At 34.7% G+C, this 10,279-nt stretch overlaps 1 long non-coding RNA gene across 1 annotated transcript; it reads left to right on the top strand.

Moving 5' to 3' along the window:
* Window positions 1–1,179: 1,179 nt before the first annotated feature.
* LOC114152547 (uncharacterized) lies at window positions 1,180–8,144 on the top strand. Its single transcript, XR_003597141.1, has 3 exons — window positions 1,180–1,193; window positions 1,936–1,937; window positions 7,972–8,144. It is a non-coding gene; the product is annotated as an uncharacterized LOC114152547 (long non-coding RNA).
* Window positions 8,145–10,279: the final 2,135 nt, after the last annotated feature.

Here is a 10,279-nt window from a genome sequence, read left to right as displayed (position 1 = left end):
CCAAGGACCTTCTTGCTGCAAGGCTACCAAATGTGCAGCCTTGAAAAAAAAAATTATTTGATAAAACCTTTCCACACATTAAATGTAAACAACAAATTGTACAATACATAAAAAAAAATTCCCAAGGGAAATGCTAGGCTTCTTCATTGACACAAGTATATCACTGAGAGGCAGTCCAATAAAACACAAAGCAAATGTGTGTTCTATAATATTTGTAATAAATAAAATTTTAAAGAGGGTGTTGACCAGCACTCGGTGGTTGACAGTATATTTCCATTGGATCCATTTCATCCTTTTTACTATCCATTTCCTGGATAGTAAAAAGGCAATTCAGATCAGGACTCAAACTCAGGATCATTTTGCTCCAAGGCAACAGTGCTACCACTGTTCATACAGTGGTGCACAGTGTATGTGCACCACTGTGGACATACATAGTGGCGTTTGTGCACCACTGTGTACACACACCACTGTGTTTGCAGTTGCTGACCTTAGGATCTGCCCAGTTTTCATGACTTTGTTTTAAGCTTACACATCCTAAAAGCTGGTGTCAATAGGTCTTCAGAGTTTTAAACACAAATCATGAAATCTCACTAAGCAGAACTACAGGCTGCACATTTTTGGAGATGTTTGGAAATATTAGATCTTGAGGTTTTACAGGGAACCACTTTAAAATGATCCAAATAAATTGATATTAACCTGCTTTGGATACGGGTCTTATTTTTCCAGCCATATATTAAATCTTTCTTCTGACAAATTTTGGATGTGTTTCAGTGTTTCATGGGCATTAAGCTGGAAATAGAGCCACACGTTTAACAGTGACTCTGGTCCATTTGACCAAAAGGATAATAGTTAAAGAAGCTATGCAAATATTTCCAGGAATCATTTCTGACAGGAATGGTGTGTGTGTCTATGTGGGACAACACAGCATGAGGTCTTGGCCAAAGGAAACACATGGCAGGCCAGTAAGTGAACACATGTCCTCTGTTTTCCAAGGCTGTGACTAGTTTTCTCCCTCACTCCTCTTTTTACTTTCCACCACAATTGTTTGAGCTGGAAATCTGGTCTGCATGCCTGAGAAACTGCCTCAAACTGATCAGTGGAAACTGTTGTAATTATCTCTCTTCCAATTCCTTAGAAAATTATTCATGCAATTTTAATGTTGCACACTTTGTCATACTGAAACCACACACTTTGTTGCACTTGCCTGAGAAAGAATGAGATAGCTTAACACAAAGTGTTGCATATTTGGGATATGAAAGGAGATTTATTTTTCAAAATGCCTTAGCTTCACTTGTCTTACCAACAGTTTTGGCCAGATTCTTGTACCTATTGAAGAAATTTTTCACCATGGAGATAGTGTGCAGTTTGGCAGTTAGACCAAAAGGTTCAATTCTGGTACAATGTGACTCATATTCTTTCACATATTTGCAATACGTCCCTGTAAGACTTGTGACAAATTGAAACTAATTTTCTGGGGGCATTTAATTTGAACAAAATATCACTCTCTTGTAAAAGCCAGATTAATTGGAGGTTACAAAGGCTGGTAATCTTTTCAAGAAATTCTCCCATGTGAACTATGGATGACTTCAGTTTGTCTAGACTCTAGAGTTACCTGGTGCCTACTGACTGTTGTTGATACTATTGTTGTCCAGTAAGACAGTTTAGACTGACAGTCAAATCTTGATGGGTTTCCAATTGCCCCTTACTCGTTCTATTTTTGGAAAATGAATTGAGAAAGGGCTCCATGAAATATCAATTCCATGCAGGATTTTATTTAGTGTTATTAGAGTAAGAGTCAGAACTGAAGAGAAATGCAGACATTTTAGATCCTTATTTGTAAAACCGTTGAAAATAATGTACCAATATCCTTCACAAATATGTACAGTCTTGTGTTCTATCACATCAAATCAAAGTATAATAGAGGGAATTTTGTAGCTGTGATGTGGCAAAATATGAACACTCCTAAAGGAATATGGATGCTTTTTGTAAGGCACTAGTGTTAAACATTACACTCTTGGTTTCTGCCAATATCTTGTATTGAAAACCAGAAAGAAGTATATATTTAGTTGTGGTAGAAGGAGTATAGTTCAGATCCTTTGGATGACTTCCCCCCTGTCTTGTTTTAATACACATATTTGATACAAAGCATAAAACGTATATGGCAGGATCTCAGACGCTGAACCACCGGCCTTTATTTAAGCCCAAGCATATTATGAATCATGTTACTGTTATGTTTTTACTGAAAACAGTTTTTCAATTCAAGGAAGGTTGTTATGAGTCTAGCCAAAACATAAACTAAATAGTTCCTTTGAGTTAGAACAATTTATATGGGTTATGAGCTAATGTCTAAAGCTGGTTTTAGGAATTAGATATTTACATAGATGAGAAAGAATATCATCACACACCTTTGCTTTTATTTCAACATTAGTCACACTCTTTATGATTCCTCCCTGTCATAGCATAACATTGCTGTGTATGAATGTATTTTTGAAAACTGATTCTATTTTAAGATAGTTTTAATACATGTTCTAATAATAGTAGTAACATTGGTATTTGTTTAGTAGTTTTTTTTTTTACTAATCTTGAACCCACAAAGAGAAACCATAACTATATTTCAGTTTGAGTTTAATAGAGAAAAATGTAGTTTTGTCAATATCAAAAAAAATGTCAAAGCTACATACAGAAAACAATCTCATAGTGTCAGTGAGATTTATAAACTCCTGTGTTACATGTATGACAGGCCATTGCAAGATATAAATTAACTGCACTTGTTAAATGATCAAACCTGCTATTGTTCCTCAACATTTAATGCTGTTGGGCAAATTGTACGCTTCGCAAATGATCATTGTTGAACAAAAAAAAAAAAACACATGTAGCAGAAGTAATTTTGTCTGTTGAATTCTTCTTCACTTTGTGTTTTGTTGTTTTATGGCCTAAAATCTGTTAGTCATGTAATTTCAGATGCCTCAATCTATAAATGCACTAACTGATCTATTAATCCTTCTGCCTTGGTCTGTCCATTCTAACTACTGCAGTAGTTATGCAAAGTATTCAGTATAATAGCTGACGTGTAGTTTTTGCAAACACCTGTCTGTAGAAGGTAAACAAAAGTAAATAGGTTTGTGTGTGCTTGCTTACACTGCTGCAACTTCGGGCAAAAAAACACAGAATGTTATGAAATATTCACAGAAAATATGGGACTATTTCAAACAGGCTGAAATCTTACTTTGAACAAGCTCACATCTTAAAAATACTGGCATTAAAGAAGGCAAAGCAATAGCTTTTTAACACTTGTTTGAGAGAACTTCAAGTAGAGAGTTAGGTTTGAGCATGTCTATCCTCTGTTTAACAACTGGGTCAGATCTCACCGAGAGCCTATTTTGTTGCCAGAGGCAGCTGAAAACGCAGTCTTTTCCCTTATCCAAACTTCACAACTGTCTGCACAGTGAAATCACTGTTTTGACCTCACTTCCATCAAAATCTGCTCCTCTCATGTCTCGCCCAGCTCTACTTGAAGTGATGATTTATGAAACTGCTAAGAGATCAAGCATATAAAGGAGTTTTATTGCACTGTGAACTGATTTACAGTTTCGGTAATTCATGCAAATTTTGTCTGAAGACAAAATACCGCATGCTTGTTCAAAAGAAAACTGCTCCTAACACTTAAGGCTGAATAAATGTAACTAAGCTGTGGCTATAAGGGAAACGTTTTAATAAATATTTTCCTTTTACATGCTTTTGACTGTCTCTTTAAAACACCTTTTTTCTGAATTTCACCCAGAAATGTTTATATCTACAATAAATTTACTTTACAGTTTGATAAAATATCTAAATTCATACCTACAACTTTGCAGTACAATCTCTAACAGCTTTGGGTGTGCTCCTCTTCTCCCTGGGTGATGCTTGTCACAGCCAAACATCTGTATTGGATTTAATTTGATTTAGCACTACTTTAAGGTTACTTTCAAGTTCCTACACTCACAAAAATGACTGGCAAAGAGAAATGTATTAGAGTGATTGACTTTTGTACTTGTTTGAGTTCATCCCAGTGACCTGTTCAAACATGCGTATTCACTCCTTGCACCCTGAAAACACATGCATCTCAGCATACTGATGAACAATTCAAAAGTCAATGTATGTCTGCTTCCATGTTTGTTAAAGTGTTAAACCTTACTGTAATCAAAAGACAATTACTGTAGTCACTTTACTTAAGAAACAGTAAGCCATTATTTTGGTCTTAGTAAGTTCTCTGAAGGTAGAAGGTGAAGTAAAAGCACATAAGGATAATGAATTGCTTCACAGTAATATACAATAGAAGTTGCCTGTTGAATGAACTGAACTTACATTGGAGTTATTCAAACCCTTAGCATAGTAATTCCTAAGTATTAATAAATAACCCACTTTTCAAAGTTTGCCAACTAAAGGAAAGTAGAAGACCCAATTGAGGGCACTTCAGTATTTGTGGATTCACCTTTTGGTCAATTGTTCTGTACGACGTTTTTCCAAATTATTTGCAGAAAGTGTCTTTATTCATAGAATATTTTGAAGAGCGAGTCTGAAATAGTTTAAAGAAAATGCATCTTGAGAAGCTGAAATACCTTGTCATGATGCTACTTCACATGCTATAGGCTGGCATTTGCAAAGCAGCCAATCTAGAAGTGCCATTTATTTTCCTTGTGGCTGACTGGCTGTACCCACAGGAGGAAAGATAAGGAAGACTGCAGGTGTTAGCTTCTGCGGTAGTCATAAGATAGTTTTCACTGTGTATATAAATGCATATAATTATGTTATTAGCATTTTTGGACTGGTGGAGGGGTCAAGTTTTTACAGACTTTACCCCAATTCTGTACTTACAGCTTTTTATGCAGGAGCTTTTTTTTTTGTCCTAACAAGTGTTTCTGCAGAATTGAGTTTGATGTTTAGGCATGCATCTGACTCAAAACATACAACTACAATTGTCAGCAAATTCAAGTTTTGCTCATGATGACAACATTTTGCAAATGGAGAAGTTCTGCTGAAGTACTAATCTAATGATAGCATGTTTATACTCTGTTTTATTGGGACTTATTGAGATTTTGTCTCATTAGATATAAGGTAAAATGCAACATAGGAACATAGTTGAAACTATAAGATTTTGTAATGGAGTGTAGAATATATAAAAATGGAAGAGTAGCTGTAGGAGAAGAAAAACATTTAGTACTTCTGATTCAGCTGACTTTCATATAAATCTAATAAGGAAAGACAAAAAAATATTTTGGCATTTAATAATGGAGACACTAAGTATCTCCACATGCTTATGGAACAAAAAACTCAACACAATAAGACTAATCAGTTGTGCAATTCCATAAAATACATGTCACGACATCCAGTTCAAGAAACACTTCATTTGATGAGAAAATTAAAACCTGAATTCCAGAAAACTGTAAAATTAGTCAAATTAGTCTACCCTGCTACAGAATGATGGTCACATTGGAATGAAGTGAGAGGGAGATAAAGACAATCTACAGTTTTTGGTTTTAGTTGTTCAGTCTTAGGTTCAACAATGTTTGGTGCCAAAGCAATGAAATAAACATTCTGTTTGAATTGACTCCATAACCAGGTCATTCCAGCAAAATATGTCTTTCTTCTCCAATGCTGTGAGTATATTCCAAAATAACTATGCTGGGATTCATCAGCATCAGCTCGAGAAAGAGTTGTTGAGGGACCCATGAAACATCGTTTTCACGTAAGTACTGGCCACAACACAGTCCAGATGTTAACCCCAGTGGGTATCCTTGCCATAGGCAGGAGTAAACTTAAGGCAGTGGTTTGACTATATTATAAACACATGGTTGCAGAGTACATTTAATAGGGAAAGAAAAATGATACTGAGAAAGCTGACTAAAATGATATCATCCATAATACACACAAATGAGCTTCAATAAGATCGTACAGAGTTTGATTTTGAAGGGTTGGGACGTTCTTAATATAATTCCTTACAAATTAAATAGTTAACTTTTATTTAATAAACTAACAGTTTTCAAAAAATGCTTGACTGAAAGAATATCATATTGAAATATTGAAGCAACACCTCAAGACAGCCAAGAAGTTGAAGCTTGGATACAAGTGGGTATTCCAAAATAGAAGACCCTAAGCAACAAGTCAAGTTAGTTGAAGAGGGTCTTAAGGACAATAAAGTTAACATGTTTGAGTGGCCACCACAAAACCCTGGTATCCCATGAAAAACATTTGGTCAGAGCTGAAGGTGTGTACGAGTAAGGTGACCTAAAAATCTGTCTCAGTTACAACAGTTTTGTCTGGAGGAATAGGCCAAGTTTCCAGCAAAGTATTGTGAAAGGACACTCAAGAAGAAGTTTGACCCAAGTCAAACTGTTCAGAAGAAATTCTGCCTACAACAGTTTATAAAAATATATTGACAACGATTAGTTTGCCCACCATTTTAGCATATAGCAAACAAAAATACTTTTGGTAATCCCAACTGACCTAAAACAAGAAAAGTTTGGTCAGATTTAACAATACATGTAGGCCTATGTGAACATCTGGTTTCAGCTTGAAAAGCACGTGCAATACCTTACCTTTTATTAAGGATAATAATTATTTATTTGCTTTTGTTCATTATAAATCTGCCTTTAAGAAATGTGAAGAGAGAGTTTAACACATTATTCTTAAAAATGAAAAAAGATGCACGAAGTACAAAAGAGATACTCCACATGAACAAATACTGTAGGTGTAAGTGTTGACATTCTTTGTTCGCTAGATATTACTGTGATGTTGCTCCAACAATGACTGTCAAAAGAAATGTTTCACAAAGTCACAATGATTATTTGCTGTAAAAATAATTGGGAGCATAGTTTGAGTTTCAAGTGGGAGCAAAACCGATGATACAACAAAATAGTAACATTTTTATACAAGTTTTATCTTCAGAGTTCTGTTGTTTGAAAAGTACTGATACAGATTTAGGGTCATACTTATCATCACACTATGCATGTTCCCAGTTTAACATCTATGTTTTTCTCCTCTGTTCTTTGCTGTGGTGACATTTTGCAGTTAAGAATTGGCTCAATGTAAAATTTAATAAGCAGGATACCCCACATAACCCTTCTGAAGTGGAAGCATGAATTAATGCAGGTGATTATGACACTGCTGATGGAGCTTGTCAAGTTACAAAATACAACTCTGAAATGAAAAACACATTTTCTCACAAAGATTTCAACACACCCAGTAACAAATGTGGAACAGTAAAACTCAAATGCTCAGCGAAATGTTCACGTTCCCAGCAGTGTCTTTCACGTCTTCCAATATGTCATATGAACTCAGTGATACTCGATTAGCATTCCAGCTTTCATCTTTTTGTTGCCAGAAAAGTCCTCCAAGGTTTCTGTTTGAGTAGGAGCTGGCTCAGACTTGGAAATTCAACCTGCAGATGTATGTGTTTAGGGTAAAGCAAGCAAGCTCATTGTATGGCTGTATGAAACTTTCAAGGATACAGACTACAAAAGTAAAAAAGCATGTTATACATTTAATAGCAAAAAAGCAACAATTTTACTGTATACCTCTGTTTTACATTTGTTCTTGTGTTTTTTTTGGCACAGTACTCTGACATTGAGCAGTAAAACATGCTGTGGTAATAAGCTTGGCTAGCTTTGTAAACAGACCTCTTTTCTGTTATATAAACATTACAGTACCTCTACTGTAAGAAAGCTTAGTAGGTCATAAACGGTGTGACCACTGTCACACAACCAGTTGTGGTACTTCTGTCACATGGGTTAAAGGATTTCTGCCATGTGCAGGTTTGTTTCAAAGTTTTATAGAAGGCATACATTTTAGGTGACTTTATCTGTGTGGTTTGGTCTACAGTTGATAAGTTGTTTTACAAGCTAGATGTAGGAGATTTTATGTGTAAGTAGAAAAAATTGCTTCAAGAATTTCTAGAGCAAAACATACAGTGCTTTTTAAAAGCACTGTATGAAGGCCAAATTCCTTGGAAAAAAAGACTGTCCTAACCTAACAAAAAGGGCGTCTGGACTTCTCCAACGCGCCCATAAAAAGGTCAGATAATCTACTCGACATGTCACTAAAAACAGAGATAAAATAGCTCCTACAACTAGTATTCAACATTATTAGTAATAAAAGTTAATTTCTGACATTTTGTCACCTTATGTCCATAAACTAACCTGGATTTAAAGTGATGTTTTCCAACAAACATTTGAAGTCTTCATAAAACAGCTGAGACTATATTACATAGTGGTGAAGTAAACTCACTCATTAGACAACTTACAGTGGCAGAGTGACGTATTTGTTACATTTTAGTGTTTACAGCAGACCAGGTGGAATAAAAATATTTTGTATCAAAATGTGACACAAGGCATGAAGGCATTCTTTAAATATTCAATAGAACTAAATCAACTTCATTAAATGATTAAAATGTTAAAACCAACTGTTACCGTGACAAACACGGCTAGGCATTTACTCATGCTTATAGTGGCATCTTGGGGTCAACAGGTGTCCAAAAGAATTTTAGTTTTACCAAACATGTCAGCAATTTCTTTACTGCTTCTTAAATATGTTCAGTTACTATGCTTTTTCATGATACAATTATGAAAAAGCATAATTTTATTCTGCAAATATATTTAAATTAAAATATTCAGTAGTTTTACCATCTAATTAAAATTTCAAAGTCCTGGGAAGAATAATATTCACTAGTAAGTAAAGCTCTGTGCATTTTACCTCAGGATTCTTCAAAAAAATACTATTCGTTTAAAGGTAAGTTTATTTTAAATATTCCATATTTTGGAGGATTGAGACAGTCTAGATTTTTGTATTAAACAAAAAAAGATTTATTTAAAGAAATAGTATTAATTTCAAGTTGAACACTAACAGCCATAGGGTACGTGAGTTTTGTATCCTATTCTGAGTGGTGAACTGCAATTGCTCCATTAACGACGATTTAATGTACTCACTGACTTATTTGTTATTTCCCCTTGCACTCCTGGTCTTTAAAGTTGTAAATCATAAATTTAAATCCAGTTTGGGACAGTAAAGTCTGAGTGAGTGCTTGTGAATCTATTGTACCACAAAAGGAATAAAGTGTTTACATGAGGAAATATTATTTTACATTATTAGATCAATTAAATTTTATAAGGTGAAAGCTGTGAGCCATTAAAAAGTCATTGTTACAGTAGATATTCCCCAGAGAGCCAGATTTAACTAAAACAGAGGAAGAGGTGTTTGCTAAAAAGCCAGTAAGTCAGTAAATCTGCAAGAGTGAGAGTGTAACAAATCAAACCACATGGCTTGCTATTGGTTTCTGCAGATGTTGACTTGTGGTTCTTCCATCTGCAACATCACTCATAGTGAGGGAGTGTGTACAATGAGGAAGCCAAACAAATGAAGCCCGATCAGGTCCAGTTAGCACAGGCCTTTAGGGTCATGTCTCCCTTCCGCAATAAATTATAATTTCATCCAAAAGAACCGAGCCCTCTGAATGACCACAAAAGAAAGGTGGGAATTTGGGATATTAAAATACGACTTTTGAATTTTTTCAGTTTGCTCCAGTGGATTCTGAACAAACCGCATATTTTGAGATTTGATTGTGTTGTTTCTTCATTTATGTCCTTCCCAAGGAAATTGTTGTACTGTGATTGATGTGTTTGATTATATCAGTGTTGTATTAGCTATCTCCTTACATCTCACTTTGAGAATTAATCTTAATATGGATTTTTTTTTAATGTTTTGGGTCAGCAGGATAAGTCACTGAATGTCAGGAATGTCCCCTGGCAGATGGGCGGTTTTGTAATCTGAGTAAGCAAAGATAATTTGGATAAGGCACCAGAAATTTAACTCATGACAAGGCTCTAAAGTGTGAGTGTTCTTGATGTCCACTGTACATGTAAAAAATCAGAGGCAATGGTCACACATGGACACTAAACTTTATACAGTTACGCTTTGCTCAAGAGTTACATAAAGAAATATTCTCACTCAATACACTAAATAAGTTAGAATAATAGTCAGTTCTATTAATCTGACTATTATGTCAGATTAATAGAACCTTAAAGATTGTCAGATTAATAACTATCTTAAAGAAGGTGTTTAACATACTTTCATTAAGAACACATTTTTTCATCAAAATGTTTTTTCTATTGAGCTGATTCCCATCCTAAATGTTATATTTTATTAGCTGTCAGCAGAAAATTCAAATTAACAGACAATTGTTTGAATTTTTTTTTAAATAATCAATCAAGACATGTTTAGTAAATTAAGTTAGTGAAATATATAATTT

Source organism: Xiphophorus couchianus, chromosome 11 (assembly GCF_001444195.1).
Source record: "Xiphophorus couchianus chromosome 11, X_couchianus-1.0, whole genome shotgun sequence".
In the NCBI taxonomy this organism is placed as follows: Eukaryota; Metazoa; Chordata; class Actinopteri; order Cyprinodontiformes; family Poeciliidae; genus Xiphophorus; species Xiphophorus couchianus.
The sequence above is the reverse complement of the archived record's forward strand: the minus strand, read 5'-3'. Positions and strand labels throughout refer to the sequence as shown.